The sequence below is a fragment of the Mobula birostris genome, chromosome 26 (genome assembly GCF_030028105.1).
Source record: "Mobula birostris isolate sMobBir1 chromosome 26, sMobBir1.hap1, whole genome shotgun sequence".
In the NCBI taxonomy this organism is placed as follows: domain Eukaryota; kingdom Metazoa; phylum Chordata; class Chondrichthyes; order Myliobatiformes; family Myliobatidae; genus Mobula; species Mobula birostris.
In genome coordinates this window covers 1,774,016-1,799,192 of record NC_092395.1, presented here as the reverse complement: position 1 = coordinate 1,799,192, position 25,177 = coordinate 1,774,016, and the positions used below count along the sequence as shown (strand labels likewise).

General features: G+C 44.1%; 1 protein-coding gene across 2 annotated transcripts in view; it reads left to right on the top strand.

Moving 5' to 3' along the window:
- The first annotated feature begins 1,180 nt into the window (after positions 1-1,180).
- Positions 1,181-25,177, top strand: part of gatad2ab (GATA zinc finger domain containing 2Ab) — a 208,947-nt gene continuing 184,950 nt past the window's right edge. For both annotated transcript variants that reach the window (XM_072243986.1, XM_072243987.1), the window contains exon 1: positions 1,181-1,595. The gene's annotated coding sequence lies outside the window, so the exon portion shown is untranslated. The remainder of the gene's footprint in view (positions 1,596-25,177) is intronic.

The following is a 25,177-nucleotide window of genomic DNA, read 5'->3' as shown; positions in this document are numbered from 1 at the left end:
GAGGACAAACTTTAGAAGTCGATGAGTTTGAAACTAATTAGTTTGCTTCATGAGAGTAGGTATGGACCTCATGGATTGGACAGACCCGTGTTGTGCAAAGTTTAAGAAAGTCCATGAATAATCCTGGAGGATGGCAATGAGAGCATTGAGTCCATGCGTTGCAGGAACATGAGATCCGCCGCCCACCTGCCTGTCGGGAATTTCCTGTCCTCAGAGGAGCCGGCAGCGCAAGTGAGTGGGTCTGCCTCAGGAGAAGTGGTTGCCAAGTAGAGAGTTACCAAAGACTTTGTGATGTCAAGAATGGTAAACTTATTTCAAAATGGTCACAATTTGACTAGGAAAAAAACAACAGGAATTCTGCAGATGCTGGAAATTCAAGCAACACACATAAAAGTTGCTGGTGAACGCAGCAGGCCAGGCAGCAATTTGACTAGGGAACTTTCTACTACAACGAGACAGAAATCAGTCTTTGACCAGCACTGCCCCAAACTCATGCACCCAACTATTGCCCCAAACGTGCACACTCAATGAACATGGATTATGGGATAGGGCCTGTTTACTGCTTTAAGAAACTCCACACTTTGACCCATCTGCCATTCAAGCATCTTGATAATGCTACGCCTCTATGCTTCGAGGATTGGATCTTGGGTCGATGTTAGTCTTCTATTGGTTAGTCACGGTGTCCATCAGAGTGTGTTTCCCTCCCCCTCCCCTCCCCCTCCCCTCCCCCACCCACCCGTAACACGTTAGAATGATGTCTGACGTCTATTGAAAAGTCACCCCTTCTCATTAGAACACATCATTGGACAACTCCAGCCAATTCTTTAATTTTATTGGATTACACGCGTGTCGGTCAGGGTATAGACCTCTTCCCTTTCTGCTATTCACTCTAACTTGATAATCGCATCCCTCCTATATTCCTTAATGATTGGACTATCGGAAGGGATATTGGATTCACTATTGGTTAATATTAACATCAATCAATTAACATTCCACCCACGTCAGTCAACATGTTAGGATGATACGATATCCACAAAGGCCCGCCCATTATTTTATTTTTTATTGGATAGCTTGCATCCGAACGCGTGGCTGATTGGGTTAATTAGTTGTCAATAATGATTCAAGGCCGCTCGATATCAGCTTAGGTTGCAGCAGACCCGGAAGTCAGCCTCCATTTTAACCATTGTTGCATTGGAGAGAGGGGAGATTCGGGTCGTCGCTCATAGCAACGGGCCGGGGAAAGGCGAGAAATCCCGCTCCCCGCGCCGCCCCCGATACCTGTTCCCGCAATTGCCTCTGTAATCGTCCCCATTTAAAAGAAAACTTTTTTTAAAATATAAAAATATGATGGCGGTTCTGGAGCCCGAGGCCTAACTTCACTGTTGAAGCCTCGGGGTCGAGTCAGTGGGCAGTCCGTGCCGGCTCGCTGCTGTCCCGGCATCAATGAGGCGCTGAAGCTGGAGGGCTTTTTAAATAGAAAATAATCGAAGAAAATAAACTAACGAACAATAAAAAGACACAAAAGCGCCGGGAGTTCACTCCACCATTCCCACAAAGCAAATAATCCCCGGAGGGAGGAATCTGCCAAGTTCCAGGTATCACAATAAGGTTGCAGCAAAACGTTTTGTGTTCTGTTTGGATTTGAGGGGAGGCTGGAGCAGGATTGTTGGCTGTCTTCAGTGGTGACAGGACGTGGGAGAGTTAAGGCAACAAACTTGGTCAACTTTCTTTTATTGGGGGCGGGATGTGGTGACGGCTGCAGTAAGTTTCCAAATTTAACTTGCACTAACTGAAAAAATAAGTTTTTGTTGGCTGGGTTCATCTTGTTTTTTGAAGCAAAAAATTATTGAAAATAACATTGGATGTTCAGTCTTTGAACTTTGTAATTTCGCAGTGATCATTATATTTATGAAATTTTAATTTATAGAATTGGAATATTTTCAGATTCATAAACTGTAAGGAAAATATAATTTTGCATGTTATTTGAAGGATTTTGAACTTTGGTTCTGTGGAATTGGTGCTGAACAGGTTGGATGTGTACTTCAGTAGATTTACAATCAGAAAACTAGTTCCTCTGATTTGCAAAGCTCCAGAACAATGAGAGCACAGTGGGTCTTGAGACAAAAGATTTGCTAATGTCAGACAATGGCATCATTATTAAACTTCGGGAGCCAAATGATTGGAACTAGGACATACAGTTTTTGTCTTTAAAGGCACAAGAGATTCTGCAGATGCTGGAAATCCAGAGCAACACACACAAAATGCTGGAGGAACTCAGCAAGTCAGGCAACTTCTCTGGAAATGAATAGACAGTCAACATTTTGGGCCGAGACCCTTCATGAGGACTGGAAGGGAAGGGGGAAGATGCCAGAATAATTATGGCTTCTAATGATACATTAGATATTAGTCAATAATCAGTAATAGTTAATATATTATTAATCAATAATGTTCTGGCTTCTTCCCCCGTTGAAGGAATTCAGCCTGAAGCGTTAAATGTTTATCCATATCTGTAGATGCTGCCTGACCTACTGAGTTCCTTCAGTGTGTTGTAAAGAGTTGCAGACTGCCTTCCATCCTAGCTCCAGCCACTGTTTTAAAACCAAAGTTAATGTGCTTGGAAGTGTTCTGTGATGTGGCTCCCCCTTGCCCAGTGATGGAAGTTATCCTGATGGCTTTAAGTGGTGTGGCACTGGGCCCACTGGCCCACCATGTCCATGCTCACCATTTTGTCCTGCACAAGTAATGCAGTTCTGCATTCTCTTTTCAACCATTTTAATTCTCAAGGTGCAGGAACAACACCTCATATTCCATCTGGGTAACCTCCAGCCTGAAGGTGTGAACATGGATTTCTCTAACTTCCAATAATTTTTTTCCACCTCCCACTTCTCTCTTCTTTTCCCTTCTCCTTGCCTGCTTATCACCTCCCCCAGTGCTCCTCCTCTTTCCTTTACTCCCATGGCCCACTCTCCGATCAGATTCCTTCTTCTCCAGCAGTTTGCCTTTTCCAGTTATCACTTCCCAGCTTCTTACTTCATCCATCACCCCCTCCTCCACTCACCTGGTTACACTGATCACCTTCAACCTTGTCCCCCCCCCCCCCTGTCTTCTCCATTCCTTTCCAGTCCTCATGAAGGGTTTTGGCCTGAAACATTGAATATTTATTCATTTCCACAGGTGCTGCCTGACCTGCTGAGTTCCTCCAGCCATTAGTCCTTTTTCAGCCAATACTTATGGGGTTGGGGTTTCCTGACTGGGGACTATTGTATCATGCCTAGTATCCACCTTTGCTTCTCTATACAGGAAGATGTGGTATTATTTCAAGTTGTCTGTGCAACAGCGTCACCTGACAGGAAGCAAAGGCCAGAAGTGAATGATGGTATTCAGTGGAACTGTGGACCCATGTCTACTCAATTCTGTTGTCGGGATCTGAAACTGCGTTTTAACATTTGAACCACAGCTGCTCCACTAACTGCCCTTGAACTATTATTTCGAATGTTTCTGGTAATGATTGGTACAATGAAGGTTTCTCAGTTTAAGGATAGTTGGATTCCTGTCCAGTTCTGCACTGGCTGCTGAGGCCAATGTAGAAATGGTGAGCTGCTTCCGTCAAGGGAAACATTTGAATCATCGTAGAGTTGTACGACACAGAAACGGGTCCTCATGTCCCCGTATTCACATTGAGCGTCACATTCCCATCTGTACTGAACATAGAACAGTATGGGACTTCAGCCCATGGTGTTGTGCCACCCTTTTACTCCAAGATCAATCTGGATTTTTGCATGGGCGGTGCACATGACCTCAATATACCTCAATATTTTGCTCTTTTGTCTCTTTTTTGATATATTTCCTGTAGTAATTTGTAATGTTTTGTGCTCTACTGCTGCTGTAAAACAACAAACTTCAAGCCATACGTCAGTTAAAATAAACCTGTTTCAGATTTCTTCCCTCCCACAAACCTCTCCATTTTTCTATCATCAGTGTGGCCATCTAAGAGTCTCCTTAATGACTCTCCTACCATCCTCGGCAGGGTATTCCACACGCCTACCACCCTCTGTGTAAAAAAAAGTAAAACTATCTCTGACGTCCCCTTACACTTCGCTCCAGTCGCCTTAAAGGAATGTCCTCTGGTATCAAGCATTACTATCCCAGGGAATACTGCTGGTGCCGCATCATCAAAGCCCTTCTATCAAGTTACTGGTGTTTCCTAGCGTTTGGTGCAGAGCTTTTATTCTTTGGTGGTTCAGATGCTCATCCTGATACCTGAATGTTGTATGTCCGTCGTCTTTGGCATCGACACCTCACATGTCCTCCTGTTCCTTTCATGTACAATTATTCAACACTAACTTTGCTGGCCTACGCTCTACTTCAAAAGGAAGAACTCCTCCAGAGTTTGCATGCGATGTGGGGAGAAGTTCTGTGGAATCTTCCTGAATAAGAGGCATGGAGGGTTATGGTCCACGTGTGATTCATTGGGACTAGGTAGAACGGCAGTTTGGTACAGACTAGATGGGCTGAAGGATCTGTTTCTGAGCTGTAGTACTCTGACTCTATGACAGAATGTTCGGTTGTCCTGATCCACATCATGGTACAAATTGTGGTCATGCTATCCCGATCTGTACATGAAAGTCTTTTTAAACAAAGATTCTAACTCCTAAATTTGGTAAGAAACATAGAAAACATACAGCACAATACAGGCCCTTCGGCCCACAAAGCTGTGCCAAACATGTCCCTACCTTAGAACTACCTAGACTTTACCTATAGCCCTCTATTTTTCTAAGCTCCATGTACCCATCCAGGAGTCTCTTAAAAGACCCTATTGTTTCCACCTCCACCACTGCCACCGCCAGCCCATTCCACACACTGACCCCTCTCTGCATAAAAAAAACTTACCCCGACATCTCCTCTGTACCTATTTCCAAGCACCTTAAAACTACACCCTCTCGTGCTAGCCATTTCAGCTCTGGGGAAAAGCCTCTGACTATCCACACGATCAATGTCTCTCGTTATCTTGAACACCTCTATCAAGTCACCTCTCATCCTCCTTCGCTCCAAGGAGAAAAGGCCGAGTTCACTCAACCTATTCTCATAAGGCATGCTCCCCAATCCAGGCAACATCCTTGTAAATCTCCTCTGCGCCCTTTCTATGGTTTCCACATCCTTCCTGTAGTGGGGCGACCAGAACTGAGCACAGTACTCCAAGTAGGGTCTGACCTGGGTGCTATATAGCTGCAACATTACCTCTCCGCTCTTGAACTCAGTCCCACGATTGATGAAGGCCAAAACACCATATGCCTTCTTAACCACAGAGTCAACCTGTGTAACAGCTTTGTGTGTCCTATTGATTCGGACCCCAAGATCCCTCTGATCCTCCACACTGCCAAGAGTCTTACCATTAATGCTGTATTCTGCCATTATATTTGACCTACCAAAATAAGCCACCTCACACTTATCTGGGTTGAACTCCATCTGCCACTTCTCAGCCCAGTTTTGCATCCTATCAATGTCTCGTTGTATCCTCTGACAGCCCTCCACACTATCCACAACACCCCCAACCTTTGTGTCATCAACAAATTTACTAACCCATCCCCCAACTCCTCATTCAGGTCCCAGAAAGATCCCTGAGGCACACCACTGGTCACCAACCTCCATGCAGAATACGACCTGTCTACAATCACTCTTTGCCTTCAATGTGCTAGCCGCTTCTGGATCCACAAAGCAATGTCCCCTTGGATCCCTTACCTCTTTACTTTCTCAATAAGCTTTGCATGGAGTACCCTATCAAATGCCTTGCTGAAATCCATATACACTACATCTACTGCTCTACCTTCATCAATGTGCTTAGTCACATCCTCAAAAAATTCATTCAGGCTCGTAAGGCAAGACCTGCCTTTGACAAAGCCATGCTGACTATTCCTAATCATATTATGCCTCTCCAAATGTTCATAAATTCTGCCCCTCAGGATCTTGTCCATCAACTTACCAACCACTGAAGTAAGACTCGCTGGCCTATAATTTCCTGGGTTATCCCTACTCCCTTTCTTGAATAAGGGAACAACATCTACAACCCTCCAATCCTCTGGAACCTCTCCCGTCCCCATTGATGATGCAAAGATCATTGCCAGAGGCTCAGCAATTTCCTCCCTTGCTTCCCTCAGTAGCCTGGGGTACATCCCGTCTAGTCCCAGTGACTTATCCAACTTGATGCTTTCCAAAAACTCCAGCACATCTTTTTTAATATCTGCATGCTCAAGCTTTTCAGTCATCCCACAGTCGCCAAGATCCTCTTCCATAGTGAATACTGAAGCAAAGTATTCATTAAGTTCCTCCACTATTTCCTCCGGTTCCATACACACTTTTCCATTGTCACACTTGATTGGTCCTATTCTCTCACATCTTATCCTCTTGCTCTTCACGTACTTGTAGAATGCCTTGGGGCTTTCCTTAATCCTGTCTGCCAAGGCCTTCTCATGGCCCCTTCTGGCTCTCCTAATTTCATTCTTAAACTCCTTCCTGCTAGCCTTATAATCTTCTAGATTCATATCATTACCTAGTTTTTTGAACCTTTCGTAAGCTCTTCTTTCCTTGACTAGATTTACAACAGCCTTTGTGCACCACAGATCTTGTACCCTACCATCCTTTCCATGTCTCATTGGAACGTACCTACTCAGAACCCCACGCAAGTATCCCCTGAATATTTGCCACATTTCTTCCATACTTTTCCCTGAGAAAATCTCTTTCCAATTTATGCTTCCAATTTCCTGCCTGATAGCCTCATAGTTCCCCTTACTCCAATTAAATGTTTCCCTAACTTGTCCTCTCCAATGCTATAGTAAAGGAGATAGTAATCACAATTCTATCTCCAAAATACTCTCCTACTGAGAGACCTGACACCTGACCAGGTTCATTTCCCAGTACCAGACCAAGTACAGCCTCTCCTCTTGTTGGCCACATATTGTGTTAAGAAACCTTCCTGAACACACCTAACAAACTCCATGCCATCTAAACCCCTCACTCTATGGAGATGCCAATCAATATTTGGGAAATTAAAATCTCCCACAACAACCCTGTTGTTATTATTATACCTTTCCAGAATCTGTCTCCCTATCTGCTCCTCGATGTCCCTGTTGCTATTGAGTGGTCTATAAAAAACACCCAGTAGAGTTATTGACCTCTTCCTATTCCTAACTTTCACCCACAGAGACTCCATAGACAACTTCCTCCTTTTCTGCAGCTGTGACACTATCTCTAATCAATGGTGCCACGCCCCCATCTCTTTTGCCTCCCTCCCTGTCCTTTCTGAAACACCTAAAGCCTGGCACTTGAAGTAGCCATTCCTGCCCCTGCACCATCCAAGTCTCTGTAATGGCCACAACATCATAGCTCCAAGTGCTGATCCACACTCTAAGCTCATCCGCTTTATTCATGATACTCCTCGCACTAAAACACACATTTTAAACCATTGGAGTGAGCGCGTCCCTTCTCTATCACCTGCCTATCCTCCCTTTCGCACTGTCTCCAAGCTTTCTCTATTTGTGAGATAACCTCCCTTTCTTCCGTCACATCAGTTCAGTTCCCACCCCCCAGCATTTCTAGTTTAAACTCCCCCCAGTAGCCCTGCAAATCTTCCGGCCAGGATATTGGTCCCCCTCGGATTCAAGTGCAACCTGTCTTTTTTGTACAGGTCACACCTGCCCCAGAAGAGGTCCCAATGATCCAGAAATCTGAATCCCTGCCCCCTGCTCCAATCCCTCAGTCATGCATTTATCCTCCACCTCATTCTATTCCAATACTCACTGTCACGTGGCAAAGGCAGTAATCCCGAGATTACTACCTTTGAGGTCCTGCTTCTCAACTTCTTTCCTAACTCCATGTAGTCTTTTTTTTCCTCCCTTTTCCTACCTGTGTCGTTGGTACCAATACATACTACGACTTCTGGCTGTTCACCTTCCCACTTCAAGCTATCATGGACATGATCAGAAACACCCTGGACCCTGGCACCTGGAAGGCAAACTACCATTCGTGTTTCTTTCCTGCATCCACAGAGTCGCCTATCTGACCCCCTAACTATAGAGTCCCCTTTCACTGCTGCCATCCTCTTCCTTTCCCTACCCTTCTGAGCCACAGGGCCAGAGGCTGTACCTGTTGCTTCCCCCAGGTAGGCTGTCTCCCCCCAACAGTACTCAAGCAGGAATACTTATTGTTAAGGGGGACAGCCACTGGGGTACTCTCTAGTACCCGCTTCTTGCCCTTCCCGCTCCTGACTGTTACCCACTTCTCTGTCTCCTGTGGTCCTAGAGTGACTACCTGCCTATAGCTCCTCTTTATCACCTCCTCACTCTCCCTGACCAGACAAAGGTCATTGTAAATTTATGATTGTAGCCTGATGCAGTTTTGTAGCCTGGAGGTTATTAGCGGAGGTTGTGGTGAAGTTCCTTTGGTATTTTAGTAAAGGTTTGTAAACAGCTGAACTGGGAAGGTATTGTATTTTTATTTAAAGATATGGATCTTTCCACCATAACAAGCTGCACTGCTCAACAACCTACCAATTTAATCCTAGCCTAACCACCGGACAATTTACAATGACCAGTTAACTTACTAACCGGTACATCTTTGAACTGTGGGAAGAAACCAGAGCACCCAGAGGAAACCTATGTGCACATGGGAAGAATGTACACACTTGCTTATAGTAGTGGGCTTAATGCTTTTGCATGTCAAAATTCAAGTTTCAGAAGGATTATTGGTCCAATACCATCAGTGTGATGTTAAAATAGATTGGGTCAAGGTGCGAGCAAAGCCCTTAATCCAAAGAATAATTAGAATCTGAATCTCCAGCCAGGAGCAAAGGTGAATAGCACAGGGTTAGAGCAACATCTATGCAGAATCTGAATAAGTGCAAGAGGGGAGGAATTAAAGGATTGGCTAAGTAACAAGAAGGAGGAGTTCACTGGAGCTGCTGGATGAAAGGCTGGCATAAAGTGGATGTGGAGAGGATGTCTCCAATGATGGGAAGGCCAGGACCAGAGGGCACAGCCTCAAAAGTCCCTTTAGAACAGATGAGAAGGAATCTCTTTAGCCAGAGGATGGTGAATCTGTGGAATTTATTGCTACAGATGTCTGTGGGGGCCAAGTCATTGGATATATTTAAAGCTGAGGTTGATAGGCTCTCGATTAGTCAGGGCGTCAAATGTTACGGGGAGAAGGCAGGAGAATGGGGTTGAGAGGGATAATGAATCAGCCTTGATCAAATAGCAGAGACAATTGAATGGCCCTATTCTGCTCCTGTATCTTCTGGGCCAGTGTTGCTGCTGTGATCACACATGAAGTATGAGCCCAAACTAAATTGCATCTCCAGATCCATTGCTTAACTTCCATGGTGTTCGAGTGTTAGGGACCAACATCAGCAAACCCACTGGCCATGTAACTCCTTCGGAATCAGGAAGAGCAAAGATCACCGAGACAAGTGTCCATACCTAAAACGTGAGCTCACTCTCCCATTCAACACTGCACAATTGTCTTTCGGATCAGATCCCCTGCTGCTCCAGTACTCTGATTTTAGCGTAGAATTTGTCAGGCTGCTGACTTTTCAGAAATGTACAGAGATCATGGGGGGGTTAATGTTAAAGATGCTGTGAATTATCCTGTTTCCTTTGAGACCCCCATCAGTAACATCTCAGTGGTCTCAGCTCCACTATTAAAACATTCTGTATCGTTACGAAACTTAATAATTTCATGTCAACAGTTCTGCCTGGGATCGTGGGCTTTGGAGTCTCTCTGCAAAGTTGCTCATGTTGAACTGGGAATCCTGTCATGATCAAATCCGTGATCAGAGCGTCCCGGGGTCAATACCTAGAGGAGGGCAAAGCCAAAGACTGAACACCAGAGCTCAGCAAATCTGGAGGTAGAGAGCCCAGAAAAGTTGATAAGTGTTTATGAAGGCATGATAGAGGTGTACAAGATGATGAGACGTATTGATAAGAGTGGGCAGAAATGGCTAATTTAAGGTGATTGTGGAGAGGGGATGCCAGGGATTGTTTCTTTTACACAGAGAGTGGTGGGTGCATGGAACACACTTCTGGGTGGGGGTAAAAGCAGATACATTAGGGACATTTAATGGACTCACAGACAAGCATATAGATGATAGAAAATGGAAGGCTATGTGGGAGGGAAGGTGAGATGAATTTTGGAGTAGGTTAAAGGGTTAGCATAACATCATGGGCTGAAGGACCTGTTCTAGATTCCGTGTTCCTCTATGCCCACTGAGATGCCACCCAAGCTAGTCTCACTTGCTCAAGTTTGATCCATATACTCTCTTTCCTATCCATCTACCTGTCCAAATATTGTTATTTTACCTGGTTCCATATACCCACCAGCCTCTGAGAAAAGTTGCCCCTCAGTTTCTGATTACATCGTTCCCATTTCACCTTGAGCTTTGTGCCAGACTGGAGTTCTGCACCTTCAGGCTGGTGAGAATGTGATGATGCTGGTGAATTTTGTCATCAGTGTCTGTCTCATCTTTTGATCGTCTCCCATCATGTCTCCTCATGAGACCAATTTAAATTTTCTTTGCACATCCTCCCATGAAGCACCCAGAAACTTTTATTACATTAAAGGCGGCAAGAAAATGCAAATTTTTGCACAAAACGTTGCTGTTTGAATTTGAATGAACAGTCCCTGAGGAACCCCAGCACCATTCGCCTCTCTGAACACCAGTTAAACCAGACTGGGAGACTATGAAAGGGGATCAGCTGAGCAGAACTTGGCCTGTGTTTGTTCATCAGTAGGCGTACACACTCAATAAGTAATGGTGTTGGCTGTAAAAAAACTTGGGAGTTATTTTATAAAGGCTGCTGCTTGCACTGGAAATGGATTTCAGAAAGCCATGAATTTGTTTTCTCAGTCCTGTTGAAGTGGGAGCTGGCAAGTCTTCTAGCTCCACATAAAACTAGAACCACCTTATCTCACCACAGCCCATTGCACCAAAGTGTTGCAGTATCAATGAACAGTTTACCCCTGTCAGAGAGCTGAGATTGGCACTGGCTAATACGCCTGCATCCTGCCTTTCTGTTCTGTGGCTCAGGTTGGAGGTAAACTCCAGCTCTCTGGTGATTATCTCTGGGACTAGGGTTAATTTAATTGTGGCTATGACCTGACCTCTATCTGTGAAGCTAGTGACTAAACGTGCGAGGAATACACAGGCAGCCATGAGGCAGGAGGTACCATAGCATTAGGACAAGGGCGCGGACGGGAAACAGCCTCTTCCCACAGGTCATGAGACAACTGAACTCCCTGCAACCACCCTGGTCCCAAGGTATGACGCACCAGTACTGTTATACTGTTAACTTTTTAAATACGTCATAGATGTTAATTTATTTATGGTAATATTACTTTGTGTAATGTGTTGTGCACCTTGGCCCAGAGGAACATTGTTTCCTTTGGTGGTATATATGTGTACAGTTGAATGACAATAAACTGAACTTGAACTTAAAGATTAGCCCAGCATTTTGCTAAGTTTCAGAGTCCCTTTTACATGAAAACAATAAAAAAAAGTAGCAACTTGTCCACTGCCACACCACTCAATGACGCAATTGTATTTCCTTGGCCTGGCGGGCTGCCCATGTTATGGTAGTGCCATACCTACCTGACAGGAAAGGAAAATCTGCTCGGTTTTCCACAGCCTTTATTTTTCTAGCTGGCCCATCTTGGATCAGTCAGCCCCCCTACACAGAATGGGAAGAATGGGCAAAGAAGTGGCAGGTGGGATATAGAGTAGGGAAATGTATGGTCATGCACTTAGTAGAAAGAATAAAGCCAAAGACTGTTTTCTAAGTGGGAAGAAAGTTCAAACATCAGGTGTATAAAGAATCAGAATCAGGTTTAATTTCACCAGTACGTGTCGTGAAATATGTTAACTTAGCAGCAGCAGTTCGATGCAATACATAATATAGAAGAAAAAAAACAAAATAAAAATAATAATAAATTAAGTAAATCAATTACAATGTATGTATATTGAATAGATTAGAAATCATGCAAAGAACAGAAATAATATATAATAAAAAAAGTGAGGTAGTGTCTAAGGGTTCAACGTCCGTTTAAGATTCAGATGGCAGAGGGGAGGAAGCTGTTCCTGAATCACTGAGTGTGTGCCTTCAGGCTTCTGTACCTCCTACCTGATGGTAACAGTGAGAAACGGGTGGTGGACTTAAGAGTCCTTGTGCAGGATTCCCTAAAGGTTAATTTGCAGATTGAGTTGGTGGTAAGGAAGGCAAATGCAATGTTTGTATTCATTTTGAGAGGACTGGAATATTAGAGTAAGGATGGGATGCTAAGGCTTTATAAGACCACACTTGGAGTATTATGAACAGTTTTAGGCCCCTTATCTAAGAAAAGATGTGTTGGCACTGGAGGAGGTCCAGAGGACATTTGTGCGAATGATTCTAGAAATGAAAGGGAGAGTTAAAGTATGAGGAGCGATTGACGGCTCTGGGCCTGTACTCGCTGGAGTTTAGAAGAACGAGTGGGATCTTGTGGAATATTTTAAGGCCTAAAGTGGACATGGAGTGTATGTTTCCAATAGTAGGTGAGTCTAGGACCAGAGGGCACAGCAGAATAAAGGGATAGATGTCCATTTAACACAGATAAGGAGGAATTTCTTTAGCTAGAAGATAATGTATCTTGTGCAGTTCATTGCCACAGACTGATGCAAGCCAAGTTTTTGAGTATATTTAACACAGAGGTTGATAGAACATAGAATAGTACAGCACAGTACAGGCCCTTCGGCCCACAATGTTGTGCCGACCCTCAAACCCTGCCTCCCATATAAGCCTCCACCTTAAATTCCTCCATATACCTGTCTAGTAGTCTCTTAAACTCCACTAGTGTATCTGCCTCCACCACTGACTCAGGCAGTGCATTCTATGCACCAACCACTCTCTGAGTAAAAAATCTTCCTCTAATATCCCCCTTGAACTTCCCACCCCTTATCTTAAAGCCATGTCCTCTTGTATTGAGAAGTGGTGCCCCGGGGAAGAGGCGCTGGCTATCCACTCTATCTGTTCCTCTTAATATCTTGTATACCTCTATCATGTCTCCTCTCATCCTCCTTCTCTCCAAAGAGTAAAGCCCTAGCTCCCTTAATCTCTGATCATAATGCATGCTGTCTAAACCAGGCAGCATTCTGGTAAATCTCCTCTGTACCCTTTCCAATGCTTCCACATCCTTCCTATAGTGAGGCGACCAGAACTGGACACAGTACTCCAAGTGTGGCCTATCCAGAGTTTTATAGAGCTGCATCATTACATCGCAACTCTTAAACTCGGTCCCTCGACTTATGAAAGCTAACACCACATAAGCTTACCCTATCTACCCTATCCACCTGTGAGGCAACTTTCAGGGATCTGTGGACATGTACCCCGAGATCCCTCTGCTCCTCCACACTACCAAGTATCCTGCCATTTACTTTGTACTCTGCCTTGGAGTTTGTCCTTCCAAAGTGTACCACCTGGCACTACTCCGGGTTGAACTCCATCTGCCACTCCCCAGCCCACTTCTGCATCCTATCAATGTCTCTCTGCAATCCTTGGTAATCCTGTACGCTATCTACAACACCACCAACCTTTGTGTCGTCTGCAAACTTGCCAACCCACCCTTCTATCCCCACATCCAGGTCGTTAATAAAAATCACGAAAAGTAGAGGTCCCAGAACAGATCCTTGTGGGACCCCAGTAGTCACAACCCTCCAATCTGAATGTACTCCCCCCACCACGACCCTCTGCCTTCTGCAGGCAAGCCAATTCTGAATCCACCTGGCCAAACTTCCCTGGATCCCATGCCTTCTGACTTTCTGAATAAGCCTACCATGTGGAAGCTTGTCAAATGCCTTACTAAAATCCAGATAGATTCTGGGTCAGTCATGGTGTCAAATGTTACAGGGAGAAGACAGAAGGGTGAGGTTGAGAGGGATAATAAATCAAACAAGCTGGAATGGTTTAGCAAACTCAATTGGCTGAATAGCCTAATTATGCTCCATGTGTTCTGGTCTTCACCGGTGGGATGGGAGAACCCGAAGTTTACAGTTTCTTCACATGAGTAAAGAAAGTTCTTAAGTAGAATATAAGAGTCAATACCAAACCTTGTTTCTTCAAATCAGTTTCAATTCAATTTGTTTAACTGCCGTTCAACCATATATGTATACAGCCAAACAAGACAGCATTCTCCAGGGCCAAGGAGGGAAGCATCATACCAACAGTCATACACAGCACAGGCACATATAAGATATCAGTAAAATACAGTCATACAAAAAATATGCTCAGGTTTATTGATATATGCCCACAGTTATCATCAAATTCATAGAACAGAAAAGGATATTTTAACACAGCATTTGTATTCAGTATGTTATTGTTCCATATGAACCTCTACCCTGGAGCTGAGGTTTTCTGTAAACCTGTCAGCATTTTTCACTTCACCCTTCCTCCTTGGTGACAGCACCATTTTCTCACCATTCTGTAGCTATGGACAGCTTGTTAAATTATTGACATTGTTTTACATTTTTGATCTCAAGTTTTGGGCTCCTTCAATCATAGAAATGCCATGGTGTGGACCAAGAGTTTATTCGGGACATTATAAGACCATCCAGCTGCTCCCATTCAGCATCCGTGCAGGCTCTTATCCAGTGATCCCTTGCACCACATTCTCAACAGGTCACTTCCAGGTCATAACACACTGCAGGCAAGACGTTTTCCAATCAATTTGATCTGTGTTTTCTGATGCTTGATTCTCCCATTTATTTATTTTCAAAGTTCAAAGTAAATTTTTATCAGACTACATATGTCACCATTTACAACCCTGAGAATCATTTTCTTTCAGGCATTCACACAGTAAGTACAAGAAACACTGAAAGACTGCACCCAACAGGACAGACAATCAATGTGCAAAAGACAAATTTCAAATACAAAAAGAAAAATAATAATAAATAAGCAATAAACATTGAGAACATATACTGGTGCCCAAGAAGAGCATTTAACCTGTCTAAATAACTGTCATCAGTGCATCCACAGTGATGAAATGTTTCGAGAGGCTGGTGTCTGAATGGCGACTTGCATCCACTCCAACTCGCCTACCAAAGCAACAGGTCTACAGCAAATGCCATCTCATTGACTCTTCACCCAATCCTGGAACATGTGGACAGCAAAGATACATACATCAGAATGCTCTTTATCGATTACAGCTCGGCATTTAACACATTGTCCCCTCAAAACTAATCAGTATACTCCCAAGGCCTGGCCAGCAATCCACCCATGTGCAACTAGATTCTGTATTTCCTCGCTTGTAAACCCCAGTCAGTTCAGATTGGTTAAAACAAGTCCTCCACATTCTCCATCAGCACTGGTGCTCCGCAGGGATGTGTGCTTAGCCCTCTGCTCTAATCATTTTACACCTTTGACAGTTCCAACACCGTATATGTTTGCTGGTGACATCGCTGCTATGGGCTTTGTTACAGTGGGTGATTAATCAGCATACAGGAGGGAGATTGACAATTTGGCTGAGTGGTGTAATAACAGCAACCTCTCACTCGATATTGGTAAGACAAAGGAACAGATTGTAGACTTCAGGAGGGGGAAGCCAGAGGTCTATGAGCCAGTAATCATTGGAGAATCAGAGATGGAGAGGGTCAGTAACTTTAAATTCCTGGTGTCACTATCTCAGAGGACCTGTCCTGGATCCATCATGTAAATATTATTTTGAAGAAAACACAACAATGCCTCTACTTCTTCAGGAGTCAGCAGAGATTTGGCATGTCATCAAAACCCTTGGCAAACTTCTGTAGATGCGTGATGGAAAGTGTGTTGATTGGCTGCTACATTACGGCCCGGTATGTGAACACCAATACCTTTGAGTGGAAAATCCTGTGAAAGGTAGTGGTTTTGGCCCAGTGCACCACGGGTAAAACCCTCCCAGCCATTGAGCACATCTACATGAAACATTGCTGTAGAAAAGCAGCGTCCATTATCAAAGATCCTCACCACCAAGGCCATGTTCTTTTCTTGCTACTGCCATCGGGAAGAAGGTACAGATGCCACAGGATGTGCCCCACCAGGTTCACGTACAATTACTTAACCCTCAACCATCAGACTCTTGAACAAAAGGAGATAACTACACTCATTTAAGGACTCTTTTATCTTGTTATTTCATGCTCATTATTTATTGCTATTTATTATCTATATGTGCAGTTTGTTTACAGTTTTCAGGTTCTGTTCATAGTTACTGTTCTGTAGATTTGCTAAGTATGCCTGTAGGAAAAAGACTGTCAGGGTTACACGTGGTGACATGTATGTACTCTGATAATAACTTTTACTTAGAGCTTTGAACTTTTGATGAAGAGTCCTTTCGATTGAGTTCATAAGTTGTGGGAACAGTTCACAGTTGGGCAAATGAAGTTGAGTGAGGTTATCCCCTCTGGTTCAGGAGCCTGATGGTTGAGGGGTAATAAGTGTTCCTGAACTGTCGTCCGGACCCTTCCTGATTTTGAAATTGTTTCGATTTTGAACACTTAGTCTCCTTCCATGCCTCTTTGCTCCAAGTGAGTTAATCTTCGCTTTCTTCAGTTAATTTACACACTGAAATTCCTCGTGTAGAACAGTTCTAATAATTCTCTTATTCACGCTAAGGCTTTCACATCCTTCCTAAAGTGTGGTGCCCAGAATAGGACACAATGCTTCAATTGTAGTTGAACCAGTAAGTTCCAGAGGTTCACAACCTCCTCGTTTGTACTCTGAGCTTCTGTTTACCAAGCCCAGAATACTGAATACTTCTTTAACCACCTCCTTAACCTGTCCCATTGCCATTTCAGATTAGTGCACACGTGTCCACAGTTGGACCACTTTGCTAGAGTTACTGCATCATTTTCTGAATGATATTCTGATATTTGCTGTTCTCTGTCTCCTAGAAACACCTGTGTGTCTGAGGACAGGTGGGAAATATTGGTTCATACTTCTATAATCTCCAATCTTGAACTGTTAGAGAAGTAGTCATGGAGACAGGTACAGCAAAGATTCTAAAATAGCACTCTCTTGACACCCTCTCTTTTACATCCTTTTTAAATAACTTATTGGAGATTCAGTGCGGTAACAGGTCTTTCCAGCCCAATGAGTCTGTGCTGTCCAATTAACCCATGTAACTAATTAACCTACAAGCCATATGTCTTTAGAATGTGGGAAGAAACTGGAGTACCCTGGAGGAAACCCATACGGTTATGAGGTGAACGTACAAGCTCCGTACAGACAACAGTGGGAATTGAACTTCAATCGGTGATTGCTGTCTTTTATGATGATTTATTACCAACACTCATCTCTGGATTGGCCTCCATTCCTTTAGCTGTTGGCGATCTGGTATTTTTTTGCCATCGTTAGTTGTCATTGTACTGGGTACTTTGCAAGGCTGTTACAGATATTATTGAAGAGTCAATGACTTGGGTGTGTCTGGAGTTGGGTACAGCCACACCTAGTAAGAATGGCATATCTTCTCCCCTGAAGGACAGTGGTGAACCTGATGGGTTTTTACACCATAAGAACATAAGAAGTAGGAGTAGGCCATCTGGCCCATTGAGCCTGCTTCGTCATTCAATAAGATCTTAGCTGATCTGGCCATAGACTCATCTCCATGCCATTTTCCCCATAACCTTTAATTCCCCTACTATGCAAAAATCTATCCAACCTTGTCTTAAATATATTTACTGAGGTGGTCTCCACTGCTAGTCCATGACTGCTAATTGTAGTCTCACCCAACCTCAGTGAAAAAAGCCTGCTTGCACTTAGCTATCTATACCTCTCAATTTTGTATACCTCCATCAAATCTGCCCTCAATTTCCTACGCTCCAGGGAACCTATTCAATCTTTCCCCATAACTCGGGTCCTCAAGCTCTCCCTACTTATGAGGAACGCTGCCCCCGGAAAACAGCATTCATCATCAAAGACCTCCGCTATCCTGGCCCTGCTGTCTTCTCACTACTACCATTCGGCTGGTGATACAGAGCCGTAGGTCCCACATCACCAGATTCATGAACAGTTATTACCCCTCAACCATCAAGTTCCTGAATCTGCATGGACAACTTCGTTTACCTCAATTCTGAACTGATTCTACAACTTACAGACTTGCTCTCAAGGATTCTTTACAACTTGTGTTCTCAATATTATTTATTTTCATTTGCACAATTTGCCTTTTACACTTTGGGTGTTCATCAGTTTTTTGTAAATTCTATTAGATTTATTTTTCTTGTAAATGCCTGCAAAAATGAATGTCAAGGTAGTATATGGTAATATATACATAGATAGTTAATTCTTACAGAAACATCTGCATGATGCTAAGCTAGGGCACATCATCAGCGATGTTACCTGGGGTCATCAGGTGTTTCGGGTCTTTCAACATCATACACCCTCGCCCAGGTGACCCGACCGGGGTTGATCAGACTTTGAAATTTGGTAAAGAGCACTCTAGCTTCTGGTGTAGTCACAACCATCAACCACTGCCACCTCTTTACAGTCTGTGTATCAATGCAGAATGTATTGGCTCAGCATTCGCTGAGCATTTGATGCCTACCACATAAAATGGGCTGCTGACCTGTAGGTAGCCAGTTCATTTTAGCAAGGTGATTGTACGAGAGAACAGCTGCAACTCAGAATGAGCTGTGGCTATGCCTTAGGGAAACTAGGTGAAGGAAAAAACACAAAAAAGCTTTGTTTTTGATAGCATTACACAGGGTTCAAAGTAACTTTATTATTAAAGTACATGTCACCATATGCTACCCTGAGATTCATTTTCTTGTGGGCATTCACAGTAAATACAAAGGAACACAATAGTATCAAGTAGGTACAGAGGAGATGTCAGGGGTAAGTTTTTTACGCAGAGAGGGGTGAGTGTGTGGAATGGGCTGCCAGTGGTGGTGGAGGCGGAAACGATAGGGTCTTTTAAGAGACTGCTGAATGGATACATGGAGCTTAGAGAAATAGAGGGCTATGGGTAAGCCTAGGTAGTTCTAGGATAGGGACATGTTCGGCACAGCTTTGTGGGCCAAATGGCCTGTATTGTGCTGTATAATTTGTATGTTTCTAATTCATTGTTCTATTAATAAGTTTCAGTGAAAATTACACATAAAGAGAACCAAGAAATTGATTGTGGAAAAACAACAAGTTCTGTAAGTAGAAAAAAGAACAAACATAATAATAAATAATCCTTGAAAGTGAGTCCATAGGGTGAGGAATCAGTTGAGTGAAGGGTGAGTGAAGTTAATCCATGATGGTTCAGGAGACTGATGGTTGAAGGATGGCATTTAAACTCATAAATGGATGGAATCAGGATTTGTTTTAGACAGACATAAAAATATAAAACAATCTTAAAGGACAGTTTTTTCCTCTGCGGATTGACCAAGGCACAACTGTGCAAGCGCGTGGACGTCAGTGAGTTAGACCGACGGGAAGGATTTAAAAGAAGACTGATTTTCCTCAGTGGTTTGATTGAGGCAAGACTGTGCAAGCGCATGGACGTCAGTGAGTTAGATCAGCGGGAAGGATTTAAAAGAAGACACCTTTATAGAGCGGGCATCGGAGGAATGGGCAACAGACTAGAGGTAGACAGACTAGGAGGGCTTTGGTTCAACGGGGCTTCAGCGATAACAGGTCGAGGAGAGGTGAGCTACTTGTGGGGAATAGGAAATATGTCTGTGAGGCTGGTGTCTGTACTGGGTGTCAGATGTGGGATGGCCGGGAGACTCCCAACCTCCCGGACGGCCACATCGAGCTGCAGCTCCTTAAGGACTGGGTTAGGGAAGTAGAGATGCAGCTCGCTGACCTTTGTCTGGTCTGGGAAAGTGAGAAGGTGATAGGTTGGAGCTATAGGCACACCAGGGCCTTGGGAGACGGATAAGTGAGTAACAGTCAGGAGAGGGAAGGGTAAGAGTCAGATACCAGAGAGTACCCCTGTGGCTAGCCCCCTTAAAAAATAAATACTCCTGTTTGAGTACTGTTGGAGGGGGGGGACCTACCTGGGGGAAGCAACAGTGGCCACACCTCTAGTACAGAGTCTGTCCCTGTGGCTCAGAAGGGTAGGGAAAGAAAGAGGATGGCAGCAGTGGTAGGGGACTCTATAGTTAGGGGGTCAGATAGGCGATTCTGTGGACGCAGGAAAGAAACATGGTTGGTAATTTGCCTTCCAGGTGCCAGGGTCCAGGATGATTCTGATCATGTCCATGATATCCTGAAGTGGGAAGGTGAACAGTCAGGGGTTGTGGTACATATTGGTACAGTACCAGCGACATAGGTATGAAAAGAGAGGAGGTCCTGAAAGCAGACTACAGGGAGTTAGGAAAGAAGCTGAGGAGCAGGACCTCAAAGGTAGTAATCTCGGAGTGAGGTAGAGAATAAATGTATGGCTGAGGGATTGGAGCAGGGGGCAGGAGTTCAGATTTCTGGATCATTGGGACCTCTTTTGGGGCAGGTGTGACCTGTACAAAAAGGACGGGTTGCACTTGAAGCTGAGGGGGACCAATATCCTGGCGGAGAGGTTTGCTAAGGCTATTGGGGAGAGTTTAAATGAGAATTGCTAGGGAGTGGGAACCGAACTGAAGAGATGGAGGAAGGGACGGTTGGCACACAAATAGAGAAAGCTTGTAGACAGTGTGAGAGGGAGGATAGGCAGGTGATAGAGAAGGGATGCGCTCAGACTGATGGTTTAAGATGTGTCTATTTTAATGCAAGAAGCATCATGAACAAAACGGATGAGCTTAGAGCATGGATCAGTACTTGGAGCTATGATGTTGTGGCCATTACAGAGACTTGGATGGCTGAAGGGCAGGAATGGCTACTTCAAGTGCCAGGCTTTAGATGTTTCAGAAAGGACAGGGAGGGAGGCAAAAGAGGTGGGGGCGTGGCACTGCTGATCAGAGATGATGTCACGGCTGCAAAAAAGAGGAAGTCATGGAGGAATTGTCTATGGAGTCTCTGGGTAGAAGTAAGGAACAGGAAGGGGTCAATAACTCTACTGGGTGTTTTTTTATAGACCACCCAATAGTAACAGGGACATTGAGGAGCAGATAGGGAGACAGATTCTGGAAAGTTATAATAATAACAGGTGGGAGGTTTTAATTTCCCAAATATTCATTGGCATCTTCCTCGAGCGAGGGGTTTAGATAGAGTGGAGTTTGTTAGGTGGGTTCAGGAAGCTTTCTTGGCATAATATGTAGATAAGTCTACAAGAGGAGAGGCTGTACTTGATCTGGTATTGGGAAATGGACCTAGTCAGGTGTCAGATCTCTCAGTGGGAGAGCATTTTGGAGGTAGTGATCACAATTCAATCTCCTTTACCATAGCATTGGAGAGGGATAGGAACAGACAAGTTAGGAAAGCATTTAATTGGAGTAAGGGGAATATGAAGCTATCAGGCAGGAACTTGGAAGCAAAAATTGGGAACAGCTGTTCTCAGGGAAATGTACGGCAGAAATGTGGCAAAAGTTCAGGAGATATTTGCGTGACGTTCTGCATAGGTACGTTCCAATGAGACAGGGAAAGGATGGTAGGGTACACAGGAACCGTGGTGTACAAAGGCTGTTGAAAATCTAGTCAAGAAGAAAAGAAAAGCTTGAGCATATAGACATTAAGAAAGAGGACGTGCTGGATAAGTCACTGGGACCAGACAAGATATACCCCAGGCTACTGTCGGAGGTGAGGGAGGAGATTGCTGATCCTCTGGCAATGATCTTTGCATCGTCAATGGGGACGGGAGAGGTTCTGAAAGATTGGAAGGTTACAGAAAGTGAGTAGAGCTCACCCAGGAAATTATAGACCAGTGAGTCTTGCTTTTATGGTTGGTAAGTTGATGGAGAAGATCCTGAGAGGCAGGATTTATGAACATTTGGAGAGGCAGAGCCTGATTTGGAATCATCAGCATGGCTTTGTCAAAGGCAGGTCGTGCCTTACAAGCCTGATTGAATTTTTTGAGGATGTGACTAAACACATTGAAAGTCGAGTAATAGATGTAGTGTATATGGATTTCAGCAAGGCATTTGATAGGTACTGCCTGCAAGGTTTATTGAGAAAGTAAGGAGGCATGGGATCCAAGGGGACATTGCTTTGTGGATCCAGAATTGGCTTGCCCACAGAAGGCAAAGAATGGTTGTAGATGGGGCATATTCTGCATGGAGACCGGTGACCAGTGATGTGCCTCAGGGATCTGTTCTGGAACCCCTTCTCTTCGTGATTTTTATAAGTTACCTGGATGAGGAGGCGGAGGGATGGGTTAGTAAATTTGCTGATCTCCATCACAAAGGTTGGGGGTGTTGTGGATAGTGGAGGGCTGTCAGAGGTTACAGCGGGAAATTGATAGGATGCAAAACTGGGCTGAGAAATGACAGATGGAGTTCAGCCCAGATAAGTGTGAGTTGGTTCATTTTGGTCTGTCACATATGATGGCAGAATATAGTATTAATGGTAAGACTCTAGGCAGTGTGGAGGATCAGAGAGATCTTGGGGTTTGAGTCCATTGGACACTCAAAGCTGCTGTGCAGGTTGACTCTGTGGTTAAGAAAGCATAAGGTGCTTTGGCCTTCATCGACCGTGGGATTGAGTTTAAGAGCCGAGAGGTAATGCTACAGCTTTATAGGACCCTGGTCAAACACCACTTGGAGTACTGTGTTCAATTCTGGTCACCTCACTACAAGAAGGATGTGGAAACTATAGAAAGGGTGCAGAGGAGATTTACAAGGATGTTGCCTGGATTGGGAAGCATGCCCTATGAGAATAGGTTGAGTGAACTTGGCCTTTCCTCCTTGGAGTGGCGGAGGATGAGAGGTGACCTGATAGAGGTGTATACGATGATGAGAGGCATTGATCGTGTGGATAGTCAGAAGCTTTTTCCCAGGGCTGAAATGACTAACATGAGAGGACACAGTTTTAAAGTGATGGAAGTAGGTACAGAGGAGATGTCAGGGGCAAGTTTTTTTACGCAGAGGGTAGTGAGTGCGTGGAATGGGCTGCTGGCGATGGTGGTGGAGGCTGATACGATAGGGTCTTTCAAGAGACTCCTGGATAGGTACATGGAGCTTAGAAAAATAGAGGGTGATTGCTAAAGTAAGTACATGTTTGGCATAGCATCCTGGGCCAAAGGGCCTGTATTGTGCTGTAGTTTTTCTATGTTTCTATGAAATTTGATGTGGTAAATGTAGTTTTGGAGTATTAAACATGTGTAACATAAAATGTAATTTTAATTAATCTCCATTTCTTTGGAGTCTGACTGGAGAAGGTGATAGTGTTCAGATGTCTGATTTTCATCTCTCTTTAGGAGGTTGTTGGTGTTGATCAGTGGTAATGGAGAAGATTGTTCAGTGTTCTGTACTGAGGGTTGTGAGGGGTAGATCTCATTGCTGAGAGGATAAAAACTCACCTTCGTGTTAGGAAAATGCCTTACTTATTTAAGTCCATCACCCCTACTGCAGCATAGGCCGTCGACAACAGCTCACCTGAGTCCTCTGTCCTGGGCCAATCTTTCATGTTGTCACCATTAGCAGCCCATCATCGAAAGTCCTTCCTCAGGGATGAAGTCTTTGGGGCTTCTGTTGGTGCTTTAGTAGCTCTGGATTCTTACGGGATGGGGTTGCTAGCCAACCCTCCTCCTCTTGCATCCGGCTTGAGACCATTCATGTCAGAGTTTACGAAAATGCAGCCCCTGCCTTATTTTTTCCTCCTCTGCATACATTTCATAAGTTCCTCAGTTTGCATTAGTAGTCCTGATAGATGGTTGTGAATTAATAACCAGAGTTTCAGACCAAGGAGGTACAAGTCGATGTTTATTTCTCGATTGGGGTGGGCTCCACAGAAGCTCAGAAACTGATTGAAACTGAGAGTTGACTTGAACTTGTATTGACGCATGCTCCACCCTACCAGAGCATGAGTCAAAGTGAATTAGAGTGAGTTGTTTCCTTGCCAATGGATAACAAAGTTACAGACTTGCCCCAGAGTTTTGACCACTGACGGGTAAAGGCATCTGAAAATGGTTCATTTGTTGAACTCAATATCTGCCAGTTAAGTCCATTGGATTGTTTGAAAGTTGCAATATAAAAGCAAACCAGTTTCTTTTCTGCTAGTCTCAGAAAATGTAATTTAAATAGTCATAGAATTGTACAACATGGAAACAGTTGTTTGGCCCATCTCATCCATACCAATCAGTGGACACCCTATCGTAATCGCATCTCCCTGCACTGCATTGGTAGACTTCTATACCTTGGCATTTCAATTGCTCAACTGGACACTTCTTCAAAGCTCTCAGTGGCACAGCTTCACAGCTGGCAGCATAGCAGTTAGCATAATACTTGACAGCACCAGTGACACCCAGGTTCAGTTCCTGTAAGGAGTTTCCACATTCTCTCTGAGACTACATGGGTTTCCTTTGGGTGCTGCAGTTTCTTCCCATATTCTAAAGGTGTATGGGTTAGGGTTAGTCAGTCGTGGCTGTGTTATGTTGGCACCAGAAGCATGTAGTGCTCGTGGTCTGCCCCCAGCACATCCTCAGACTGTGTTGGTCGTTGATGCGAACAACACATTTCACTGTATGTTTCAATGTACATGTGACAAATGAAGCTAATATTTAATCTTAGCTTTAACTGTCTTAGGCAACAAATTCCACTTTCTTAGTAAAGAAGGTTGCCCTTGTATCCCCTTGAATATCTTCCCTACCCTCCACCCTAAATCTGTGTCTTTATTTACTTTTGAAATGGGAATTATTTTCCTGCAGTCCAGCCCTAATTAGACCATAAGATATAGGAGCAGAAGTAGGCCATTCAGCCCATCAAGCCTGCTCCGCCATTCAATCATGGGCTGATCCAATTCTTCCAGTCATCCCCACTCCCCTGCTTTCTCCCCATACCCTTTGATACCCTGGTTAATCAAGAACCTATCTATCTCTGCCTTAAATGCACTCATTGACTTGGACTCCACAGCTGCTGGTGGCAACAAATTTCACAGATTTACTACCCTTTGACTAAGTAATTTCTCCACATTTCTGTTCTAAATGGACGTCCTTCAATTCTGAAGTCGTGCCTCTTGTCCTGGACTCCCCTACCCTGGGAAATAACTTTGCCATATCTAATCTGTTCAGGCCTTTCAACATTTGGAATGTTTCTATGAGATCCCCCTTCATT